This window comes from Catharus ustulatus, chromosome 8, assembly GCF_009819885.2.
Source record: "Catharus ustulatus isolate bCatUst1 chromosome 8, bCatUst1.pri.v2, whole genome shotgun sequence".
Lineage (NCBI taxonomy): Eukaryota > Metazoa > Chordata > Aves > Passeriformes > Turdidae > Catharus > Catharus ustulatus.
Window position 1 is genome coordinate 28,070,045 of NC_046228.1, and position 26,723 is coordinate 28,096,767.

General features: G+C 40.8%; 2 long non-coding RNA genes across 2 annotated transcripts in view; one reads left to right on the forward strand and one right to left on the reverse strand.

Moving 5' to 3' along the window:
- The window catches only part of LOC116999168, a 36,418-nt gene extending 12,008 nt beyond the window's left edge, over positions 1-24,410 (forward strand). Inside the window, exons 2-5 of the long non-coding RNA XR_004418532.1 lie at positions 2,786-2,856; positions 4,180-4,264; positions 7,830-7,949; positions 22,962-24,410. This is a non-coding gene — a long non-coding RNA (uncharacterized LOC116999168). The remainder of the gene's footprint in view (positions 1-2,785; positions 2,857-4,179; positions 4,265-7,829; positions 7,950-22,961) is intronic.
- The window catches only part of LOC116999169, a 45,868-nt gene continuing 34,346 nt past the window's right edge, over positions 15,202-26,723 (reverse strand). The window contains exon 3 of the long non-coding RNA XR_004418533.1: positions 15,202-15,350. This is a non-coding gene — a long non-coding RNA (uncharacterized LOC116999169). The remainder of the gene's footprint in view (positions 15,351-26,723) is intronic.

Below are 26,723 nucleotides of genomic sequence, written 5' to 3' on the forward strand. Positions count from 1 at the left end.
TGCTGGACTGAACACCAAGCACAAGTCTGTTGCTCAGAGAACAAATATTGTGACAGACTATTAGGGCAGGAAAACAGAGCACTAACTTTGCAATTTGGATGAATTTAAACAGTGCCCACTGTAAGCAGTTGTGATACATTTCCCAAGCTCAGAGCTCCAGGGTGTGATTTGTGAGCAAGCCTTTCACCAGTTCTCACCCAAAATACAATTTTTGTCTGTTCCATGAATGGTGCATGCATGCTCGGCTTTGAAGTGGGGAAGCACACACAGCTTGAGGCACGAGCCAGAGAGCTGATATCCTAAAACCAAGGGTGTGCTCGTAGGGACTCAGAGGAGCAGCACATCCTGCTGGCCACATGCTGGGGGAATAACTTGTCCTGCAGCAGCAGAGATGCCAGGGAGTGTGTACCCGTGCTTCAGGAAGAGGGACAGAGGATGCAGTGTGTGCAGGCACTGCTGAAGCAGCCTGGACTGTCGCTGTCTGCCAGCCACCAGCTCTCCCTCAGTGCTTCAGTGGGGCTGGTTCAGTGGCACACATGCAACTTCAGCCTTGGGACGTCTTGGATAACTTTCAGCCTTGCGGTAGATTTGTGGTACCAGCTGTCCTGGTGTAGCAGTTGGTGTAGTGTGGGGATTAAATATTAAGAACATTTCACTAGGCTATTTCCTCATTGACAGAAACTTCCTTTCTAGAGGAGAAAAAATAACCCTACCACCAAATATTTTTGATAAATGTGACAGGATTAGAATAGAATATTTCAATTTTTAGTTTCAGTAGAAGATGCTTTTTTTCAGTGCCCTACTTTCTTAGCTTTTTTTTTCTAATGTTATTTTGTGTGGCTAAGAGACAAGAGGTTTCTTGTCTTCCTCAAGTTATTTAGAGCTTTTCATTGACTAATGCCTTTTGTCACAAGTGACAGTGAAGGACCTGTTTGGTAATAGAGATCAATGGAGATGAAGGTGACATTTCAGAGCAGAGTTTTAAAACTAATGCATTGCTATTTATCTGACCAGGGCACCTAGGAACACTGGCTCTCAGTCTAAGAGCACCACAGCACTCACTTCCACTTCTGTCCTGCCCTCCTCCTAAAAATGCACATTTCCTGTTTCTGTCACTCTTCTCCAACCCAGTGCCTTTCATATTTCTTGCCTGTTTTAGAAAACTCTTTGTCAGTCTCTGGTCACATGAAATTTTTATCAAGAGACTTCTCACTCTCTGGGTACCTGGTGGGTGAAGTGGGGCTTCGTCAGCAAGTGATGGGTGACCTCTTTCCCCTGGGGAACTGCACCCCGTGGTTTTTGCAGGGACAGAGCCTTTAGTGCTGGGAAGGTCCAAGGGCATGAAGGGTGTGACTTCCTTCTTATTCTCCACTGAGAAAAGTGTGGTGTTGGCACTGAATAAGTTAAGGAAGTGTGATTTCATGCTTCAGCTCTCTCTCCAATTCCAAATGCACTAAAGATACTTGTGAGAAGTGCTAAAGTGATAGACAGTGAGGAACTTAAAGCCCCTTTTGCTTGGAGAAGAGGTACAGTGGGAGCTAATAGTCATCCTGCATCATATACTGCAGCGATCAGCTTTGTGTGTCCAGTTCAATTCCCAAACACATTTAGGATTTATTCCATACCTTCTTTGCTAAGAAGTCCAGGAAGGGTGGCAGCTTTCGATCCTGCAGTGATCTGAGAGGACCATAGACTCAAACAAATTTCAAAGCAGTGGTCACATTAAAGCATTACCAATGCTGACTGGCTTTGAGTAAATATTCACTACTTTGGTTCCAACTGCTCCTCTCTCCCTACCTGTAAGCTTTGCCATCTGTAGCCAGAAGTACTGGCTTTTGTGGCCTGTTTGCTTGACATCCTACCCACTTAAGGCCAGAATAAGAAGGTCAATTTAGATAAAGCCTAATGCAATTATGTCTCAAACGCAATCTCCGTAATTTCTGTACATAAATGAAATGAAAACACATTAATAACCTCGCATACATCCTGCCTGGCTGTCTCGCCCAGTGTCATGGCAATGCATTTAGTACAGACCAAGCAAGAGAAAGACAGATTGCATTCCCAGAATTTGCTCAGTTAATGGAGAAAAATCCACCCTGATCTAAGCTGGCTCCAGCAGTTTCTCAGAAATATTAATGTCTCAAGCTCTCATAGCCTTAGTAAAGTAAAATATAATGTATTTCAATGGAAAACAAATTCCCCATTTCTTTTCTCCTGGCACTTGGTGCAGCTGATAGCTACAGTGTTGGTTTCAAGCAGAGCATGCTGAGCTAATTACATTTCTTCTAAACATTGTTGATTTCTTGATTGCTAATGTGGTATTTGAGAGTCAGTGATTCTTAAATGTCAGCTTAAGAATCCATCTTTACCAGTCTGAAACCCTTAAATGCAAATCTTGTTTTACCAATATTCCCAGTTAAGAACTACTTTACTGCTTGTCTTGCAAGTGAGACAAATAAGAATTTCCAAAGGCTGTATGGTTTTTCTCTGCACCATATTTAATTGGTGGGAGCATGGAGACACAGAAATATTTTCATTAATGCTTCATTATTAATCAGTAAAAGACAGATGCAACACTTGAGGGAAGCACTGAATGGTGAATTCCCTAATCAATTTACTCTAGCTTCCTTTGCCCTAATAGGGTGGATGTTGTAACAGCACACTGTGTATATGCTCCTCTCTTGATGTGCTCTATATGAAACAGGAAAAAATCACTGCAACTGGATAAATCTAAACTGTTTGGTAAACAAACACAAATGATATTATTTTTTCTTGATTTTTCTAGGATTCTGGTGGGCACAGCATTCATACTGTTTTGGGATGATGGATCACATAAATATTGCTTCTGTATTTTTGGTAAGTTTCTCTTTTTCTAACATGTTTTATATGTTATTTCTTTTTACATGTTACAGTATTGCAATGTAAGAGTAACTAAACCCGAGTTTTGATTGGGATACAGATATATTCAAATGTCCTGCAGTGAGGGTCTCCCATCACAGCTCCTCCTGGGTGGAGAGCTTTCCTCACTGCAGCTCAGCAGAGCAGTGCCTCTCATTCCTAAACTTGCACCAGGCAGGCAGCTGAGCAGAGTGCAAGGTCTTGAGCACAGTAGCTGGGACTGTGAGGTGCAAAGCCATATTTCCTTGGGAAAAGCAGAGGGAGTGGAAACCAGTCCCTGATGGCTGGCATCATAGTACTTTAAAAAGATTTGAAATCTGGCAATGTAAATTCTTATCCAGTCCTTTCTAGAAATCTGCCTATCTGGGAGTCTGTAAAGATTGGCCATGGGAGCAATATGTGAGTTCAGTTGCTCTCGTATGCTCTTGATTTTTGAGAACTTTTCAGAAAATACCCTAGTTATGTAAAGAAATCCTTTCCATTTGCACCACTACCAGCAGAAATGCAGAGACTAAGGAACCATGGCTTTCTTCTTTACTGCCTTTATTGTGCCAAGACCTGTAGGCAATAACAGTCTGATGGGATGTGATGGATGGAGCTGTCATCAGACAGTAAACCGTGGGGGTGTTGCTCCTTGGGGTCCTGATAAGTGCCAAATCCCTCAGTTACCCAGCAGCAGCACAGCTCTGCAGTCTGGGATCAGCCACAGCCTACTGGGGCCAGGCAGGCTGAGCTCTGCCTTGTCAGGAGGCATGGCCTGAGTTAGGGCTCTCCTGGAATCACCAATGACCAAAGCAGCTCTCCAGCATCTGGTACGCATTACTGGATGCTGAACACAGAAGAATCAGTCTCAGTTTATCTCCATCCAGTGTCCTGAAACCTTTAATTTGTCAGCTGGTTGAGCTAAACCTCTCAAACACTGCTGTCCTCCTGAGATTCTTGGTGCTGCCCCTCCTCCTCCTGTGCATCTCTGCTTGCGTGCTGTCCAACTTGCTCTATTTTTCCTCAGCTTATGTTTGTAAGCTAATTGGTTTCCTTGTTCATTCTAAGACATGAGGGAATTATCCCATTATCCTGCTGCTCAGTCAAGTAATATTCTGGCATCATATGGCAGACTTGTAACCACTTTGGACATTGGATGAAAATATCTGGGAGCAGAGAAACTGAGGAACGCAGTTAAATTGAAAATATGGCACAGTATATTCTTATCTGACATGGAATAAGGTTGACTGAAGGAAATGAAAGTAGCACATCTATTTTACTTAGTTTTCTCTTTTGTAGGATTGACTTCCTCAGCAATGCAAATCAAATCAGATACATCCATGAGACTATTTACTGCTTCCAACTCAAATCAGAAGGGCAGCAGGTAAGAAGTGGAATATTTATATTCTGTTTAACTCCCAGGAGCATGGGGTCCTATTGTGATTGAAAAAGTAAGTCATTAGATAACGACACATTAGTAATGACATCACACAGAGATGTTTTATCAAAACATCTGAGATAAAATGTGCATGCTAACCAGAATTCTAATAGACCATGAGTCAAACTCCCTACACTTTAATTTGGTCACAGGAAAACCTCAAGCAAACCTCAAGCATTTTCAGCATTATTTCAAAAACACTTTAAACAGACTCCATTATAGGGCAAGAGCTTTTGGAGAGAGATGATATTTTGCTTTGGCATCAATGGAAATATTTGATAATACACTTATTGTGATGTAAAACATAAGCACAGTTTCAAGCTACAATGTCTGAGTTCTTTTATGTTTCAGCCTTTCCCACTGTCTCCCTCCTCACCTTTGTGCCAGGTCATCAGCTCTTTCCTTTCACTCCAGTTCCTCTACTACATTTTATTATTTTCCACTGACTGAAGAGGGATCAAACTTTTGTGTTGTTATTTTGATGCTTCACCAGACATTGGCCTTCCAAGTTTCTTAGTCAGCAAAGTCCAGATTGTCGACCTTGAGCATCCTCCCATTCCTGTATCCCAAGAAGTCCTGGTCTCTGGGATTGTGCTGATGTTAGCGAGACAGTGCAGCCCAAAGGAGCAGGTCTGAAGAAGACAGGAGCTGGCATGCAGCTGGTGGTTAAAATCCACCCTGTGCACATTTTAGGAGATTTTGCTTTGGGCAGCTTCCAGATTGGTCCTGTGGGGAGCAAGCAGAGAGAACCTTTCAGTTCATCTGAAAGGGGCCCAGTCTGTGTGTCCTGCTGTCTGCTGGAAACCAAACCACAGGGATTTGCAGTGCTACAGGGGCAGTATGAACTGGAATGTTAACACAGGCTTCCTCTTTCCTGGCTTTGCATTTACTTTCCATTATCCCTTTTTCTGGTCACGGAACACTTTCTGTATCTCCCAAGAGCCATTTGAACTTATCGAGTGTCTCCCTTCCAGACATGAATTTTCCTGTCTTACCCTTCCTTCTTCTTGCTGGAAACTCCCACAGACCCAGTTCTGGAGCACTTGACAGCATATAGGTAATATTTTTCCAGGCACAAATCTAGGCACAGGACTGTATTGCTATTCCTTCTTCAATATCACAAAGTGTATCAAATCTGTTGATAAAGCACTTCTTAAAAAACAAACAGTTATAAGGAATAAATTTCTTTCCTTAATCTTTAATTTAGCCTTATTTTGAAATACTTTTTTCAATTTAACCTAAATAAGGAAAAGTTCACCTTTGTCTCTAGGAGTTAGCCATAGAATGAGCCCCGGATGTACAGTCTTGTGATGGGAAATAACAAATGTCCCTACAATTAAGAATTGCTACTCTTTTCCTTGTGCTATTGCACCCCAGGAGTTCTCCAAGTGTCATAGCTCTAGAGTTGAACATATTTTTATTAACATTTATGGGTTTGTTTGGGTTTTTTTCCCCACCAAGCCAACACATGTGACTTTTCTCAGTTGTAAATCTGCCAGAAGTCCTCAGGAGACCTGGACTCACCAGGCTCTGAATCAAAGGTGCTTACAGTAAAAAATTCTTCATGAGCATAACTTGAGTGACCTGCTCTACTGATGTCTGTGAAATTACATGTACAAAGGGGAATATTGGGATGGTTTCACACACATCATTGTGGGCCTCTGAATGAAGCAACTTTTCTAGTTTCCTTTTCTTGCAGGCCTTCCTGTGAGGGCATGCTTCTAGCACAGATCCAAATAGATCTTTTACAATTTATAAAATCTCAGGTACTCATTTGAGATGTAAACAGCAAGAGATGAAGAGTGTCATAACTACATGAAAACACAGGAAAAGGCATAAAACATTTACAGGCAGCAAGAAGAGTCAAGGATATTCGGGAATTGCATCTTATGTGAAAGTTACAGCACCATCATCCTTTGTGAGTGATAGTCATATTCAGTTATTTTGCTTTTTGGAACAGCTGTTGACATCTTTTGATGTATGCCATGTAACAATTCCCTTTTATATTTCTTTTCTATTCTGTTATATTTTGACTTTTGTTTCCTGGCCACATACTGTACATGTGTACTGTACAGTGAAACAAATCTCTCAAACCTTGAAAAAAATTTCTTTTTCTTTCAATTCTTGTGGGAATGGAAGATTTATATGCACTGCACATTGTCTGAACAGTCATTGAATAAAATTCACCAAGTAGCACCACTTTGTAAAACCTGTAAGTATTCTATTGAATTGGCTTACCCATACCTGAAGAAAATGAAGGGACAAATAAAAGGCAAAAGCATTAGCTGGAGCCTCCATCTAAATAACAACTTTGTCATGAAATGGAATTTTCTGAATCATGACTTTCAAACAGAGATGCAGCCATGCAGGCGTGCAAACCTCTGAGTTAAATAGCCTCTAACTCTATTGTAAACCAGAAACTAATTAGAAATATTATAATAATCAAACAAAGCCTTAAAACACCAAAAACATTTGTTGCTCTATATACTCTCTCATTATGAATGCTGTCCCTTAGCAATTCTCCAGGACAAAACCTGTGCCTCTATACTTTTGTGAAAATCTGTTAGGAATATGTGAATGAATATGGAAAGTTACAGGTGTCCAAGCTCCCCATTCCCTTGGCACCCCTGTTGGGCCCAGGTTCTCTGCCTCTCCACTGATACTTTCCTCTGCACACTCATATAGAAAATCAAGCAGAACTTGGCTCTAAAGTACCTTTATTAGCATTAAATTGGATTATTTAAATGTTAGCCTAACATACTTAATTTGGCATTTGTGTTTTCCTAAGAGCATGGGTTTGGTTTAATTTGTTTCATTTCCTCCTGTACCCAGCTGTCTGTAATTTTACTATCAATTTCTATACTTTTATGGTGACTTAGATAAATATTGCTAAATTATGGAGATTTTATAAAAGCCAAACAGGTAATATCATTAACCTCAGCAGTCAAAAATAATCCTATTAAATTTCCCGTCAAATTGCCTCGTAATGAATGTGCAATAAAACTCACAAAAATTAACCATTTCACTGCAGATCAGTAAACCATGTACTGAATATTTTTTCTTTACCCATTGCTGGAACAGCCTGGCCCCCTGTTCTGAGGGCCACTTTGAGCACACTGGTGTATTTTAACACCAGAAGCTGTGTAAATACACAGTCACATTCAGACTGCTTGTCTCTGGCCACAGGAATGGCTTTTCCAAAAGCCTTGAAGGCCAATGAAATACTAATTTTTTTTCACTCTTCTATTACCCTCAATGGACAATGTCTCGCTACATTTTGCATCTTTTCCATTCTGAAAAATGCAAGATTTTGATCAAGATATACCTGCTTTTCTCAAGACTCTATAAAGCTATTGGATTAGGAAATGGAATCAGCACAAAGAATTTCCATAGGGAGATTTCTATTAATAGCTTTGCATTTTTATTAAAGCAGGATAACTCTTAAGGCCTTGGAGATACTGATGGGCTGAAGGGCTGCAGGAGAATTTGGTTGGCAATTTCTGCTTTGCAGGGGTTTTCCAGGGGCTGAGGTCTGGCTGATTAATCCTGGATCGTGGGAGCTTCACTGCACGATGGCTGATCCAGCTGGTGACTATCAGAGCCTCTGAATGACACAATCCCCTACAATCTGGTGAGTTTTGTTTATTTAGGTCTCTCCCAGGGCTGAACATCTCTTATCATAATTGGGAAGAGCCACAGCTGATGTTTGTAATGGGCAATTGTCACTCCAAAGCCCCCAGGCCCCTGGATGAGAGCTCAGTGCATTAAATGACCTTCATCTCTGGATGAAAAATGTGAAATAATTAGCCTGAAGAGCAGCATTTCTGGAAAAATGTTCCAAATGCTCCAAATTCCCAAACCTGGCAACTACTGCCTCCTTTTATCAGGAGACCACTCCTGGATAGTTCACCATTATGTCTGTGAAAAGTTTTTGGATCTGGGTCTGGGCCTCTGTGTGGGCTTCTGACATCCTTCCCCTTGCCCAGTGAACTCTCCATCCCTCCTCACCCCAGGGCAATCTCCTGCAGAAACAGCTGAGAAGGGGCAGGTGAGAGGCTCAGAATTCAGGCAGCTTTTCCTGCTCTCTTCAGCCTTTTTTCACCCTGTTCTTAGCAAGGAGCAGCTCAGCCCAGAGCTTTAGCAGCACTGTCTACATCTCCATCACCTCTGAAAAAAAAACCAGGAGAGAGGAAAATACCTGGAAAAATAAATACATTAGGAAAGGGAGTAAGAAAGAAAGAAACAAGAAAACAAATGCTCAAGAGAGGAGACGAAGAAAAAGAAATGAAGGCATGAGAGAGGATAAAAACAGATATAAAGAATAAAGAAAAATTAGAGGGGGGAAAAACACAAATAAAAAACAAAACAAAACAGAAAACAAAAAAAACCAACCAAACAAAGGAGAAATGGAAACACATGCTGAGGAGGGGTATGAGCCACCCAGGAATTTTCTATTACACTACTAAGGGAATTCAGCAGAGATAAACATAGGAAATACTGACTCAGGACTCCTTCCCTCCTTTAAGCTGTTTGTGCCACAGATAATCAATGCCCAGATTGTTTCTTGCAATCTTTTCTAGCCAAGGCATTTTCTGTTGCTTGAATTATACCTCCATTTAACATACGTTCTATTATTATTCTTGTGGTAAGTACTGTTAGTTGAAGAGAGTGCTGTGTTTTCCCAGAGTGTGATTTTTTGTCTCTCTCTGATTCCTATTCAATATGCCAAACTGTAGCTGTTATTACCAGTGGAGAAATGTGACTTTTGGTTCACTGTTGGAAGTAAAGCAGCAAAATCTGCCTGGCAGTTGTGTGTGCAGAATGAACACACAAGGCCCCTAAAACATCTCTCTGGGATGGGAGCTACAAGAGAAGGAGCATAATTTCAATCTGTTTAAGTAGATAGTACTATCAAGGTACAGTGCTATCCATGTAAAGAAAACCCACTAGCCTATTAAATAAATAATTTCTTTTAGTACACTGGGCAAAGTGTACAAAACTCCACAACACTCTCTTTTTACAACCTACAAATCATGAGCAGTATCTGCACTCTACAGCTTCCATCATGTCCAAAGTGCTGTTGGAGCCCAGTCTTTGTGTAATCATTATCCAGCAACCACCTTACCTTCACCAAGCTGGAAAAAAATTAAATTCAGAATTTTTTTTTCCATAGAGGAATGAGCAGCTCCTTGAAATGTCACTCTTCCTAGAAATCTTCATGTACTTAACATGTACAGTTCTTCAGTTTTTTGAGGGCTATGTCAACATGACTGAATAAGGAACTGATGAACCTCTGCACCTAAGAAATACATTTGTTCATAACATGCAAAGATAATGGAGAGGAGACACAACTTCTCAAAGTACTAAATGGTCAGCTGCCAAAAATCCCCATCTTTCAACTGACTTCTGGTTTTCATAGAAGCTCATATTAAGTTTCATAAAGGTTCATAGGTTTCATAAAAGAGTCTTACCTTTGGGTTTACACGAATGGCAGAAACATTTTGGTTTAATGATTTTTCTGTTTAAGTTAATTCAGCTTTAACAAACTTACTGACCATTGGATTCCTCATTGCATGCACAGAACATGTGTACTTACTTCTCACAGTTTTATGAGTATTTTGAAACTCACACAGTTTAACAAGAAAATAAAATCTGCCTGTTATCTGTCTAATGCCATAGGAGCTGTCAGTGCCTTAATTAAATCTTAGCTCTGATACAGCTCTGAAACGGTGTAAGAGCCTGGTTTCTTGTAGCAGCTCTCTGCAGCTGACAGCCGACCCAGGCAAGTGCTCAGCACCAGAAAGGGACAGCACAACACCGTCTCCCCTGGAGCTGGCCTCAGTTCAGGTACTGTCTGCTTTGTGTGCTGTTGGTTTTGCTTTCACTGCAGCTGCCAGGGTCCCTGCTGGAGCTGAGGCTTCCCCTTGCTCCAAGCCCCAAGCAAACCTCCAGGTGTACGTGCCTAATCTAGAGAGACCAGGTTGGGAAGAATTGCTACTGCACACTTGAAATACAAGACAGGAGAAAGTAAATCTGCTGTTTAAGGTATTATTTTACTCCTAGTTTTACCTGAGGTGATATATGAAGTCTAGGGCAGAGGAGAGAGATGAACCTTAACCTTCCATTCAAGTGCATTTAACCATAAAACTGTCATTTGTCATGGCATGCATGATGAATGCACAAATACAACTGCTTTCCACATTGTTCCTCATGGAGGATTTTACAGCTATGACACTGCACAGGAATCAGCTGGCTTGATTTAGTTCCCTACATCTGCTGTACAACCTCCCCAGAGCTGCGAGGAACTAGCCCTGAAGGCTGACATGCCTCTTCTGAGACACCATAAAAATGCACGTGTTGTGTTTGGAAAGCTTTGTGGTGGGAGGATGCCAGGGCCACCGAGATAGATAAAGATCTTTAAATGGGTTTCTGAAAGCTGCTTCTGCAGAATCTTTCTTTGCAGTATTCAAAAGCTCTCTTAAGAGAGCATCAACACTGGCTGAAATTAAGAAATTAAATTAAAGCATGTGCAATAGTAAAAAGGAAAACCCCAAAACAAAACAGATGCCCCATAAGGGAGCTGTGCCTCTAAGCTTTGTGAGTTTTAGACAGACTCATAGGATATAACTCATACCAAAGGTCTCAAAATACTTGGCACCTCAAGGGATTAGTGGACTTGTGTCAGTAACTATGTCATATAATTCCTGTGACACCTACAGCCTTCAGTGTGAACTTCTGAATTTCCTGGAGACAAATATCTTTCACTCCCTTCACTGGGCCAGTAGCTGGGCTCCTGCTGCCTATCCTCATTTGTCCTCCATGTCTGCTGTTGAGAGGGAGGTGCTCCAGAGTGGGTTCCTTGAAGGATGCTGCCCATGCTGTGCAGCTGAACCCCTGCAGCATCCCTGCTGGATGCTGGCTGCACTTGAGAAAGGAGGGAGATGTGTCACCGTCCTGTGCCTTGGCCAGTCTGACCCTGGGCTGGGTCATCGGTGAAGGGAAGAGACTGGTGGCTCAGGAACATGGCCAGGAAAAGGCAGGTCTTGGTTTAGCAGCCCTGGAAGGGTTTGCTTTTTTGTTCTTTTTTCCTAGCACAAAGACAGGAACCAGGAGCATAATATTAAAATGTTACAACTTTCCAAGATGCCATAATGAAAGGAGCAAACATCAGTCTACTCTTCCCTTTAGACTGGTACCACATGGTCATTTTTGATTAATTCTGCTGGTCTATTTTGCTTTAGTGTCCTATTTCTTTTATACCCAACAGTATTTTCTTTCAGATGCTGTAGTTTAACACCATACGTCTTCACATTATGTGGTATTCAAAGCTTTTTACATTATCTTATTGTAATTTCAAAAAAGGCAAGTTATTCAGTATGTCAAAGGAAATAGCTTCCATCCACTGCTGGGGCTGAAGGCAGAGGTTTGTAATCTGTCCTCAACTTTATTAAAAAACATAAGGCATCAGCCTTCATGTAGCTCAAATACATTTCCTTGCATGGTGACAAACCATGTCTGATACTGTAGAATGAACTTGATATGAATTTCTATTCAGTGCACTCAGCCTTCTGAATACTATTTAATTCTCTAGTGCTGTGTGATTGAACACACTGATCATGGAAACAGAATGCTTGCTCAGCCTTGCACTGCTTTGCTTTTCTCTCTCTTGGGGTGTTTTGTCATGATGTTTTTCCCTTGCCTGTGTCTGTGGGTTGAACACTACCTTCCATGAGCAAGAAGAATTTAACTCTCAGAACTGCCCTTGCTCCCAGGATTGCACAGCCCTGCCTTGGCAATAGCACAGCAAATGTCTCAGCGCCATCCCATGCTCTCTTTACGTACGTAAATAGAAAGGCAGAAAAACTGGGAGTCTTAATGAAGCTGAGATTTCTGTTTTGGACTGTCTCCAGGGGCCTTCTCTGGCAGTGGCACGAGGGCTCTTGTGTTACTACTTAGTCCAGGCTCTCAGTGACACCCCTGACTCGGTGACACCCAGGTTCCATCTCTTGGCTCTCAGGGGCATGTGACTTGCTACTCTTGATATCATTAAGTTTTGACTTGGGACACGTGCCTCAAGATTTAGAGCATATACTAAAAGATTATGAAAATCAGACAATTTTATGTAATTGGGGCAGAAGCTGGAGAAGTGTGGAGGTTAATAAGGGAAAGAGGTTTTCTGTTCAAGCACAAGGCTCTTATTCCCAAGCTTTTCTGTAGCAAATCTCCAGCTGTGCACATCTGTTTCTGAGACACCTGTGCCTGGTAGGTTTGGTTTCAGCAGCTACAGCTGGCCTAGAGGAATGTGGAACATGGGCAATTTACAGCGTGTCATGCCTGTGTCTCCTTCAGGTGCTGGGATTGGAGAAGCTTTTATGTTACAGAGGATAAAATTCCTGCATTCTCTGCCATGCCTTGTGCAGATTAAAGGAAAGATAACCTGCCCAATCATCATTATATGCTCAAAAGCATAACTGGAAAAATCCAGCGTATCGGTTCCATCAGTCTCAAGGAGATCTGCAGAGGAAACAAATGACCCACAGTAAAAATGGATAATACTTCACCAAATTGGTACCTGGGAGCCATGTGGCTAAACTAGCAGTAAAAATGACCCCTTCTTTTCAACATGAAATTACTTCTCTCTGGAAGTATAGAAAAGAGATTTTTATGCTGTTTTACCACCTGCTCCTCATCCCTGGGATCTGTGTACTCAGTTTTGATTTATGAGAGAAAATGGGGGGAATCAGATGAATTTTAACTGGCATATATCAAGATCACAGTGGTTTGGGGCTTTTTTCCTCCCAGACTATATATTTTTTAATCTATTTTTGTAAAATAGAACAATTTTTACTTCTTGTAGAGACAGAGAATTTTTGGTTACTTCTCTTCCAATATTTTATCCACTGCTCCTCTGTCAAGCATCACTTTTGCTAAAGAATAAAAGCAAGTTATGTGATATATGGTGAGACTTGCCAGCAGATAATTCGATCAGAGGTCAGCTCAACTGTTACAATAATTTCTTTCTTATTTATGTTAATAACTTTCATGAATGTGTACAATTGCACCCACGGGTGCATTTAATACTTCCAAAAAATGTTAATTTAACTGCTCTGGCATCAGACATGCTGGGCAGCAGTGTAGTAATTTTGCCATTGCTCTTCAATATGTGAAGCAGAGTATGCTGAACCCATTATAAGGTCATTAAAAATAGAAATAATATTTTAGCAGGTTAAAAAAAAAAAAATTTAGTCTCACCCGCCCTCATGGAAAGCCAGGAGGCTTGGTGTGCAATTTGCCCTCGAAAATTAACAATTAACTAACTTAGGTCAATGAACTACACACTTCAGTTGCTGTGGAACAATGGCATCAAAGTCTGTTTGTTAATGCTTACCAGGAGGAAAAGGTAGGAGGGTTTTGGAGGCAAAGTGCTGCAAATGGGGTCCAAACTCTCCGTCCAGGGGAGGAAAAAATGCAGTCATGTGTACTGTGAGTATATTTTCCTGTTCAGAGCCGAGAAATTACATGTACAGTTTTTAGAGAGAGTCCTCACCCTTTCTGGACCCAAACTGCTGGTTAAGAGGGATAAAACTGGAGATGAAAAAATCAAAAGCAATAAATAGAAAAACCTGTTTCTGTGGATGTAATTAGATTAGCTGACATCCAATTTAATGACTGATATTTTTAGGCAATCTGGGAAATTTGGATATAATTGATATAAAGACTCAATCATGGTTTACACTACCGGTCTTCAGAGATAAAATTTGGTGCAGGTTCTTTACAGAAAACTTTGTGAAAAAATACTATTAAAAATTCTGCTGAAATGCTTTATTTCTTCTATAACTTTTATTGTAAAGACTTGTTTTTTATAAACTCTCTGTTTATTACTGAACCTTTCCTGTACTGTAGCGTTAATTTAAAGCTTATATTTTCAATTTTCAACTCAAATTGTATGTCAGGGGTAATTATCATTTTTTAGGTCTTGTGAATAGAGATGTCTAATGAATTGGAAGAACAGAGCCTTTAAAAAGACTTAGTTTTAAAAACAATATCACAGTGTGTTTTTCCAAAAACCCCAATTTTTATCACAGTAATGATGTTTTTAATGTTTCTCATTAAAAACATCCTGATGGGTAGAAATTACTCTCCCAATCAAGAGGTCAGGAAACTGAGAGAGAAAGAATAAAGAGCTCCTGCCCTGGAGATGCCTCTGTAGATACTAAAAATACAGCAGTCCTCTGGGGTATTTTGTGACTAATATCTGCTGTTGAACCTTCCTGTTGAAAGCCTTGTCTAACTCCAAACTAAATTTGATTTGAAACTGTAATAAAGAGAGTATTTTTAAGAAATGTTGTTTTTCCTTCTATCTTTCCATATCAAGAGAATGTGGACTGCATGACAGAAACAGAAGTCCGGGGTAGAAAATATATAAAATTTGTAGAAGTGTCTTTTCTGGAGAATAGCGCCTTTTGTGTTACTGTTTTTTTTGTTGTTTGTGAAAATTGTGATATATAACAAAGTGTTTAAACAAGCACCTTAGCTGGAGAGTATTAATATAATGGATTTTTGTCTTTAAAAAGAGAAAAGCTTTAAAATGATCCAATTTCAAAATTGTATCTTTGAACAAGCTTAGAATTCTACTTCTCCCTAGTCTTCCCTCTTTTTACTTTTCTTTCTAACGTATGTGATAGCTATATACATGCTATTCTTTGAAACTCTCTGCAGTAAATGTATGATATTTGTCACATTAATCATAAATCAAAATCATTCTGGACACTGCACTTTGCACTGTTCCTCACATACACCTGGAATTACTGTTATTTAATTATTGTAGAGAGAAAGATTTTACTTGAAAAATGGCTAAATACAAGAGAATTAAACTATACTAAAAAAATAATAAATTCTACTTACCCTGTTTGTTTAGACAGCTATGCTTCTGAATGGTTTCTTAGCATGGGTAGGAGACTTCCCAAGGCCTGATTTACTGCCCAAGAGGTGTGAATTTGGAGTCACATTTCTGGATGAGCTCCAAATGGCACTGTTTGATCAGAGGAACAAGCTATTATTTACAAGGGAGAGCTGAGTGCGGAGAAGTTTCAGGATGAATGAAATATACTCATCTATTTCAGGGGTGTAAAGTTCCTGAGTAACATCTGAAAGAGAAGAAAACTAGTTTATACAATAAAGCAGAGCAATTTGGATTTTCACAGTTACAGCAGAGGACTCTTTTATAGCCTTTGAACAAGCACTTGGGTTTAGTCCTGACACAGCCCCAGTTGTTGGCTTGCAAAGATCTTGTCCTTGGGGACATCATTCCACATTTCAGCATCTCTTCCAGCTGGTTCTGGTCCCAGTCTCTGTGGTTCATCTGGATTTCTGCTTTTCCAGAGGATCCAATGCACACTTTTTCCTGTGTATGTTTGTGGCTAAGAAACAGGGCAATACATGCAGCTGGTGCCCTTGGTTTGACTTGGGGATTCTTGTTCACATAAACCCCTGCTCTGGCTTCCTCTGGCTGGCTGGAATTAGCTAAATAAGACCAAAGTCCCACAGATTCATTGCAGGACCCAGTTCAAGTCTAATTTACTCCTTTATTGATCTGTATTTGGTGTCATTATCTTTAAAAGTCAGGTCCCTATTTTGGATGTAAAACCCTCATCTTTCATAGTTTTTCTATCTTTGCTCCTGCTTTGTTATCACCATTTATCTTTATCAGTTTCTGTAGCCTTATGTCCAGAACAGTGCAAAACAGAGGAACAAATCCAGTCTGTGCTGACCGAGTGAATTCCATCCCTCACGGATACAAAAATTTACAAAGTCATTTGTTCACTCTCAGCATTTCTCACTTTTAATGCTATATTTTTAATGCTTTTAATGCTATTGTGTTAAATCTTTATTCTAGCTTTCAGAAACAGTGTTTTCTCAATTTTTTTTTTCCAAGATACAGTGTATAAGGTCCATACTGTACTTATGAGAAGGATGGTAATGCACACAGAAGGAGTTATCATTCTAAAAGCAGGATGTCTGTTTGCTCTGCCCAATTACCATTAACATTATGCTGTTTTAGGTCCTAATGAATGAGAACTGACATTTCTAATTGTGATGAGACTTTCTATAAGAGGGCAGGTAAATAGTGAATATTAAAGGGAAATACAACTGAGAGGCAATGTTATGTTGCCCCTGAAGTCTCCTAAAGGGACTGGTTACTATTACAGCTGGGCATGTTATTAGACATCCTCATTTATCCAGCCACACAGTCTCTTTTTCTCAAATGAAAGAAAGCCACCTCCTTCAATATAAGAAGAAAAATCCTGTCAGGCACCTAGTCCTCTCCTAATGCTCTTGCTGCGAGTTAAAACCAGCTAAATGTAGATTCTGTGCTGCCCTGTGCTTCAGACCCTCAACCAGCTCTGGCTGATGACCAGGGTAGAGTAAAACCTTACAACAGCTGACAGTGTTGGGGGTTAATTGCAGTCCTTAAAGGAAAATTGTGACTCCTAAGTGACCAGTACTAGAGTCCTGCCAAAGACCCTTCAGGACTTCTCACTTTTGACTCTCTCTTCTGCTTTTTTTTTTTAAATCTCAGGAGATTGTTGTGGGGTTTGGTGGTTTTATGTTGGTGGAAAGACATTTTCCTCAATCCTTTTGGATCTTGCATCAGTCATGAGGACAATCTGCTGCAGAATCCAGATTATCCATTGAACAAATAAGCATCAAACTTGATAACACCAGGATAAAGAAACCCAGCTTAGCAGAAACTTATTCATTATAATTTTCCATAGAAATCCAGGACAGTCAGACTTGAAATTGAATTTTAGAGTACCCAGAAATTAGGTGCTTTGACTCTTTACTATTAATAGATCTATCAGACTTTGAAACATTAGGTGAAGCACCAGTTCTAATTGATAGCTGTGTGCTGAAAGAGTAAGTATTTATTCCAGCTTCTCCATTAGAGACATTGGCAGTCTTTGAGAGAGAAAGGAATGGTTCTGTTTCTAAGGGTGGGATTGTGACGGAAGCAAATAGGCTTGAGAGTAGGGCTGAAAGGGGAGAGATGACAGAGCTCAGGGCAAAGCAGCAGCATGTGGTGCCACCTCTTGAGCTGCTGTTCAGGAACACAGTGACGAACCCAGAGCACAGCACAGCCAGCCCTCCTGCAGCTGCCCTTGCTCGTTATGCTTGGAACTTCTAATCAACAGCCAAAGGTCCCAAAAGACAAATAACATCGCTGTAATGTACATCAGCTGGCAGATTCCCCAATAACCTTCTTCACCACAGCTGAGAGGACAGAAGAATGGATTTCAAGGGTATTTATTGGACACATTCATGCTTTCTTCTCCTAGGGTAGTCAATACATTTAGGAAAAAAATCAGTATTTACACACCAGAAAGGCTTTTTGATGCAAAGCAGCTGTGGGAGTATGAACTAAGCATTCACCTTTTTTTTTTCCTGGCAGTTTAAGCTAAAAGTTAAATATTTAAGGCAAAGAATGTTGTGTTTGTAATTGTGCAGCCCAGCTGGATGTTTCTACCAGCATACTACACTGGCTACCAAAACCTCATGTGAAGAGACATCCAGACATCGAAATGAATTACCATTTGTGGTCACTGAGCTGATATCTGCCAGAAATGCTACTGTCTGTAAAGCTGTCATTCTGGGGAAATGAAGTCTCAAGAGCAGGAGCTCAAAGCTCCTCTGTTGGTATCTCCCTGTTGAAGGGTATTGGAAAAAAAAACAAAAGGGGAAAATAAATCTCCTCTTATTCAAGAGGGGACCAAGAAATTGAAAGAGTTAATGGCTGGATCTGCTGTCCTTAGAATTGCTGGAACAACTCGTTTTTGGTCCCACAGAGCAGGAGTCAGGTCCTGTGTGACTCATGCAAGATAATGAATGGGCTCAGTATTGCCTAAAATTGATTCTTGCACTACTTCTTCCCTTTGCTCCTGGGGTAAAGGGACAGTTCATTTCTGACCAAATTGCCTTACTTCACAGCCTGCTCTCAACCATCCCTGCTTCCCTTAGTTTGCTGCCATGTGCTGCAAATCTAATGATTTACAGCACTAAAAATTACAGCCTCCATGATTCATGGTGCTGGTGCTCCTATATTAGTCTAATCACCGATACACATTTTACAAAAAGTTGACAAATATGTCAGGGTATTGAGGTTTATTTTAACTTTGGCTATGGATGATTTAATACAGAAGGAAATCAGGTTAGGGAAAGCTCTGAATATGTATTTTCCAGTGGGAACAAAATAAAAAAGTTTTTCTCGCCTCCTCTCACTGTTTCTCAGTCATCGAGAGAGAAAGAAATGATGAAAATGACACATGAGCTGCTGCAAAGCCTAAAAATAAGACAGCTTTTATTTTATATTTGGAAAGGGAGATTAGTTTGTTCTGCGGCTATTTTTCTTTTTTTTTTTTTTTAAATCTTTTAACAAGGTGGCATTTAAAGTAGACACTCATCACATCAAAAGAGGCAAACAAATTTATTGCATTTTATTGCTGGTGAGGTGGATAATGGGGAAAGATGTGAAAAGTGAAGGAGAGTGTGGGAAGTGGGGGCACTTGCAGGGAAATACATTTGTGTGGGTTGGGTTTAGCAGTTTGAGACAGAGAAGTACTTAGACAAATTGCTTTGCATTTACACTCAGAAATGAAGAATAGCCTTTCTCTTAAAAGGAATTACATATGAGCCATTCTTGAAGCTGGTATTGGTAGGCAGGACTGAGGATGCTGCTGGCAGCAGACTATGTGGAAGTGCTAATTAAGGCCAGACCAAATGGGTAACCTTCCAGGTCAGTAATAGTAAAGGTCCTGAGGTTAAAAAAAGAGGACAACTGACTTCTAAGAGACTTTATTTTTCTTTTTTCTAAAAAAAATAAGTCATGGTCCTTATAAAGAGTTTTGACATTGGCCTCAGATACAAACTGCAGAAATAAAAAAATAAAAGCCACTGAGTTCATGCTTTGAAGTTCACTAGGATTAGCCACACAAGAGCAAATTCCAGGAAGAGAAGGTAATCAAAATGCAGGCAAGCAATTAGATCTGCATATTAAGTATGAAAATACACAGTGCTGAGTTGCATATTAAGTAAGTGCAGTAACCTTGTGCTTCTGGAGTTGCTCAATGAGGTTACTGTGCTCAGAGGACTCACCTCCTGAGGGGAAAATTGCTTTTCTTTGGCTACAACCATGGATATGGCGCTGAAAATGCGCTTTGTGTTAGAGCTTCTCACGAGGGGGCTGGGGACAGTGACAGCAGTGAGCCCTGGTGTGGTGGGCACACGGTGAGCCTTGGGCAGGACAGTGTGAGCACACAGGGTGAGGGGATGTCCCCAGGTGCTCCCAGCCAGGGTGCACAAGAGATCCCTGAGCCAGGGCCTTGGGGAGGTTTGCAGGGCACAAGCTCACACCACTCTGTTCTGAGCAGCAGACATGAATTTTAGAATTTTTATTATTGTAGTGGGCTTTCACTGGAGTAGAAGGAGCCTATTCTAATTTTGGAAACCAGCACCTCCTGAAGAAACTATATTTTATCTGTAATTATTATTAGGGTTTTTTTCTTTCTCTCTAAGGACTGCAATTTTCTTCTCTCTCTGGAATTTTTTCCTTCTCTCGAAGGACTGAGATTTTCAAGAGGATGTGCATTGCATTGGGCCCTCCCTGCTGTTCCTCACTGGCAGTGACCACAGAGCTGGGAAAAGATCTGATCATCCAGGCACCCACCCAGGTGCCTTGTTCAGCACTGCCAGCACAATCCATGGGTATCCAAGGTTGAGTTACCTCAACTGTAAGGATTCAGCAGGGAGCTGCTACCCTTGGCCCATCTCCTGTCCCTGAAGGTCTGTCTGTGCACACTCAGTAAAAGCCAGATGTGGATAAGGTTTCTAAATGCTGCTCTTGGTTAGGAGTCAAAGGCAAGCCCCGAACTCCCAGCTTGTTGGTTCAGTCACTGCTTCCTAAAATCCTGTGGACTTCCAAGGGAGATTTTTCCTCACATGAGCACAACACAAGTTTGAGGTCACCTGACAGTTTATGTGACATGGCACATACAGAATAAAATAAATGCGTGTCTTCCTCTCCTTCCTGTCCTTAATTTCTCTCTGTACCTCTAATACTTCCATTTATAAAAGTCTCGTGCAGATGAGGTAACTCATTCAAAGTGGTGAGTTTTGTCATTTTTTTCTTCAAGGAGCTTCATACTGTGGGAGGGAAAGAAAGGAATAAGCAGAGGATGGGGAGAATGATCACCTCTAAGGCAAGCAGCTCAGTATTTCAGGAGCCAGGCAAAATCATTTTGGACGAGCATCAAGCATACAACACAGCCAAGATCTTTTATTGTTCTCTTCCCCCCCACTCTAAAATAGCATGGTCCCTTTAAATCTGCTCTTAGGTGTCCCACTTCACCAAGCTGGGGTTTGCAGTGTTTATCAGCCCCGTGTGTTGACGTGGGTGTCAGAAATATGCAGGTGATGTCATTTTTCATTCCCTCACCCAGGGTTTAATTGACAATATCATTCCACACCCCTCCTCCCACCCTTCTTCCACCTCTTCAGTTTAAACCTTGTTCTCCCAGGCCTTTTGGGCCAACACTCTTCAAAAATGTGTTACCTTCATAATTTTAGGTTTTCTCTAAGACAGGGAATTTTTACTTCATTTACTTCATTTTTACAGCATTTTTGGTATGGAGATGAAAGAAATGTCCTATAGGAATTTACTGTAGTAATCCTATCTAGCAATAATTTCTTTGGCACACAAAATGAAGAGAGAACTCACTATTGATCATAGAACCTGGCCAATAGTACACTTTTAATTATGAAGATTGGTTGCCTTCATTTTGCTATTTTTGTGATAAACAAAGCATATGCCTTCTGAATTCTCTCTTCTGCATAGAATTTGGTATTGGAATATCTATTTTTATACAGCCATATTAAACAAATCATGGCAATAGGTCCTTGGGTGAAGTATTTTATCATACCCCTTTAATCAATTCAGCAAAGAGTCCAAGGTAAACAGTAAAAGTTTTCCCTATTTTCTATTTCCCCCCCGCCTCCAGTGGCATACATCATTACTAAAAGGAGGAAGTTTAGAAAATAAATGATTGGAAGAGAAAAAAAAAAGGCAGGAACTAAATTGCATTGAGAGAGGAAAAGTCTCAGTGGCCTGGCTGCTCTCTTTTCAAAGAATCTTCCTGCTTCTCAGATCCAGGGAGCTCTTCCAGGACAAAAGCTCCAGGACCAGCAATGATCCACGGACTCCACATAGACAAGTGTCCTTGGCACTGTCCTGGGAACCAAAAGTCAAGCTGTGAGGCAAAGCTCTTCCCCTGCCTTCTCTTCACCCAGTTGAACAGGAACAGTGATGTACTCAGCTCTTGTCTCCCGTCCCCAGCTTCCTCTGACTCATAAATGGGGATGCAAACAAAACCACCTCCACATTCCAATGGAGCTGTGCCTGGGAGGGAACAGGTAACACCTAAGGCACTGGAGGAACTCGGGACCATAAGCCTGCCCTTTCAAAAGCCAGGTTTTCAGGCTCCTGAAGCTGTCAGGCAAAGCCACAGCCCTACATCTTAGTACCTCCCTCATTATGGTTACAGTACAGATAGTTGTCTGGGATTGCTTACTGAGTCAATTAACGAGATAAAGTAAGAGTGTGAGTGAGAGCGTATTGGGTAATTCAGAGGTTGAAAGGCTATATTGAAACACATCTGGCAATAATTAAGTTTAATTGTACAATTTTATCTGGCCAAACATAATTACTTGTGACTAAATGTATGTCAGTGCAGCTGATTGACACATAGACTGTATAAACATGGCATGCTTAGGTCAATTGCAGGAAAAAGTGGAAAAGCATCCTTACAGGGATAAAGCAGGACAAAAAAATATTATTGGCAATTAACTTCACACAGTTTAAGACCCATTTTTTAGAAAAAGGTATGTCCCAACCTAGAGCTAGATTTTCTCTTACCTTCTGGGCTGTCTGTTCTTTCAGGTTAAATGAAGGTGTAACAATTAGTTATAGTGATTACACTAGAGTCCTTTATTGTGGCTAATGATATGAGTGGAAAGAGTTACAGGGAGGAGGCAGGAAAATGGTGGGTTTAGTGTGAGCATGACAGGAATCAATAGAAGTGTCTGATGGAATCCACAGGAGCTGGTGATTTGCCAGTGTTAAACAAATGCTGAAGCTGGCTAGTTCTTGTCTAGAAGTGCTACTTACGTGTCCTGCTTCACAAGACGAGTCTCCAAACAACAAAAAAAAAAGTCTCCTTGAAATGTGGTTTGAATTGACCCTGAGATAAGCTCAGTTGGTTCAAGTCTGGTGCTACTAATGCCAAGGTTGTGGATTAAATCCCACTATGGGCCACTCGCTTCAGAGATGGACCTGAAGGTCCTTATGGGTCCTTTGCAACTCAGAATAGTCTGTGATTCTGTGAATAATGTTTGTAACCACTGCTACTTTCATCATCTTATCTCTCCCTGTGTTGCTGTGCTGACCTATTACTCCAGGAAGGGTTGCAGCTGTGCAGCCCTGTTTGTGGGTGTCTGGCACAAAGACTTGGAGACTTGCTCCGGAATTTATCAGGTATTGAAGAAAGTAAATTCTTAACTGAAAATTGCTTTTCACTTCATTTTTCCTTGCCAGGAAAGGCTGACTTCCCACAGGCACTGTAATTCACCGTGGGCCCTACAAGGATGCCAGTTTTACTGAAAATTCAATCTCTTCACTACAATAGAAGGCCACCTGAGCTGCCATCCACAGCAGCACTCAACTAACCCAGTGCCAAAAGCGTGATTCATTGATTATTATCAAATGAACTTTCACTTCTAACTTCAGAAAGGAATTAGACAGAGATAAAACTGACTGTAAGGGCAGCTGAGCAGACTTAGTTGTAATGATGAAAAGGAATGATTACAACTCTCAGCTGTACCAAGAAACACATGGGCCTGTGCTGCTTCTACTTAAATATTATTTAGACTTCTGCAATTTTGTTTACAGCATATCTGAACATAAGGTGCCATATGGCAGTAGAGGAGTGGGTGCTAATAAGAGCACATGTGAGACAACTGTGTCTCTGTGTACCCCCTTCCCAGACATCCCAGGAGCACTCCAAGTTGAGACTTTAGCCTGGAGGCAACTGAAGTTTGCTCAAGACTTTTCCTGGTTTCAACTCAGGTGTTTGCATGGCCATCTGACACATTAATACATTAATGAATTAAGATTATTCCCAGCGTGTGTTTTTCAGGAAGATGCATCTCCAGGCTGCTTTGTGGTATGGTTGATCACGGCAGAGCACCTGGAGGCTTTGGATCTGGGATTGTCACTGCAGGTACCAAGGTCTGCCTGCACGCAGCTCCTCAGCCCTGTTCAGGTCACACAGCCCATGCTCAGCAATGAGACCGGGCTGCTGGCTGGAACTGCACCCTGGCAAGCCAGCTGAGCATGGGAAAGGCTGGGACACTCTGTCCCCATCCCTTCCTGCAGCACAGCTACAGCTGGACTGACACTGCCAGCACTGGCCCTTGCTGCTGTTTAATTCCCACTTCAACCTCTTGGTGGCTGTGCCCACACCTCCACTGGGGACTGTGCTGAAGCACAGCCTTTGCTTTCTGATCCCCAGAGCCTTGCAGGTGCAGTGCCCAGGTGTTGCACACGAATGTCCCTGAGATATTCCACACAGCACCCTGACCAAGGTGAGCTCTGTGACCTCTGTGTCTGCCATGGCTCAAAACCACCCCTTAATAATCCTGTTGGAGGCTTAACTGGGTGTATTCCACACACACAAATGATGAAAATATTTCATCATTTTTCAAGGAAGGAAGAGTTCAAAATGGAGATAAATCAACATCCAATGGAAGGGATATTGATTTATTTCCTCACCTTTGGAATGAATACCTCCCCTCCTGCAAAAAGCCATGAAAGGGAAGCCACTGTTCATCTGAAACAAACAAGGCTCAATAAATCTTAATCTTGCTAAAAGATAGTTCTGAGAGGAAACCAGATAAATACAGCTTAGCATTCCTGCCACCAAAAATGACATAACTTTTCTCTTTCACCTTTGGCTCTAGTACTTGGGCTGTGTTTTTAATGAAAAATTACATAAATGTGGAACAAAAATCTCATTTTAATAGCAAAAATGTATTCATATTCTTCCATTTGTTCTATTTAATCAGGGGAGTTCCCCATTTGTCTCATTGAATATCTGACTTTATCCTGTGGCAGCACCAGAAGTTAGAGAGTATTTTAAGAGCTTTCAGCAGAATAACTGTGGTAGGGCTGTAATCCACAAAGTACTGAACTATGGTTACTTGTTCTGCTGAAGACCCAGGCCTGTCTCAGGAATCCAAGGAGCTGCAATCAGGTGCTTGTGTCAGCAGCTCCCAGACTGGGGCCTCTAGTCCATGCTGGACATATTTCCTCTGAATATTTTATGCAACCCTTTTAAAATGTATTCATTTTGCACAAATTCCTCTTGTATTTGCTTCCTATGAATATTTATGTGCAAAATCTGCATGGAAGGTATTTTAAATCACTCTCTGGGCACTACACTGTCCCACACTCCCCATCAGGCCAAAGGGGCAGGAGGAGCCTTTGGGGGGACACCACAGCTCACTGGGGAGCAGAAGTTTCTTGTCAAATACACATAAGTGTTCTTAACATCTCCACTGGCTACAGCCTCAACATGCAATGACAAAGGAATAACATTCAGAACCATGGCAATCAGGGGAGTTGGGTGTGTTGGGAGCTGCCTCAAGAGGGGCTTTAGAAGCTTTCTTCTCTAACTGCTTTAAGACAGTGGCAATGTAAAATAGTCTCAGCTGTGGCTCAGATTGACACACAGAAAAGGTTGTGTTCAGTAATCCACACTAATTATTTTCTTGCTGCTACTCAGTCCTTGTTATTCAGCAAACCTCCTTCCTAATGGGCAATTATGGAATGACCTGTGTGGGAAAAATTGCTTTTTATATCAATCTGTATATCTGTAGAGCATGATGGCATCTCTTCTATATATGTCATGTATATAAGAATCTGTATGTGTGTAGGATTTGTGTATTTCATAAATAAAAAAATAATTAATGCTTTATCTACCTATATTTTTTTTAAATATGCATTTTAGACATATAGTTCAATATCTGCACTCTATAAAAATATACATACTCACATAATCGAAAATCATATAGAGATTACATAATTATAGCTAATATATCTATGGAGTTTCTTCTCATTCACCTCAAATTCCTTTCTTTTATTTTTCTCCTGTATCTTTGTTACCTGTGACCAGAAAGAAATTTGGTATTAATATATTAAGCCTGCATTCAATTACATTTAAAATTTTGTTTTCTATATATATGTACCTATAGCATATGTGCATACATTGTACTTATCATACATAATGTACTGTAATGTGGATATACACATATATAATGCATCACAATGTAATATTGCAATAAGTTATTGTGGTCCAATATAGATCAGAATATTCTGTGCCATGTGCCACATAACATCTATGATAAGTAACATTCTGTAAGTTGTGTTGTGCTACAGCGTGTAGCGTGTGACCTGTAACACACATCATGTGATATGTTTATCATGTATGATCAGTGCAAACTTCACAACTGCTGTTACCTACATAATTAAATCATGTTTTATTTTTTAATATCTCATTAATGAAGACCTTCCTCAGAACAAGTATGCTGTTAATTACTTTGTGTAGCAGGAGCTTGTTCTGTCTGATCTCTCTCATCCATGATAACCAGGTACTATCATTTCACATTCTCTCCTTATGAAAGCTTCCCTACAAAACCAATTATTTCTGTAGACCTGTTTCTGCTCTTCGTATTTTTAAGATGCTGCCAGCAGAACACACTATTGAGGGTGAAGGACCACTGATTTCTGAAATGACATCCTGAACTTTTTCTATTAATCTGTATTCCCTTTTTAGCTGTGTTATTGCTCTGGTTGCCATCCCACCACCCTTGTACACTGAATAAAATTGTTTATGACTCCAGGTCCACTTCCTCAGTGATCACAGTTAATTGAGATACAAACAGGAGATGGCCACAGAAGTGTTTCCTGGCTGTTGTTGCTCAGGATGAAGCACTGAATATCTGACTGCCCAACACACTGGGGTTGTATTTTTTTACTGTTCGTTTCAGTCTGCTTAAGTGGTGATTGATTTGAAATAAAGATTTTTTTTTTTTTTTAGTGCTGCATACTTCATGGGTTTTTGTGGGATATGCTGTGTTCAAACTTGATCACATAGCAGTAGCTTCAATAAGATACTCCTGTCGCTCTGTCTGTGGATTCCCCATCAGGGTTTAGGTGAAAATTCCTCCCTACAGTGAGGTGCCAAGACCACTAAGGCCCCTGAGGTGGGAGGGACAGACTCACCAGCTCCCAAGCAGA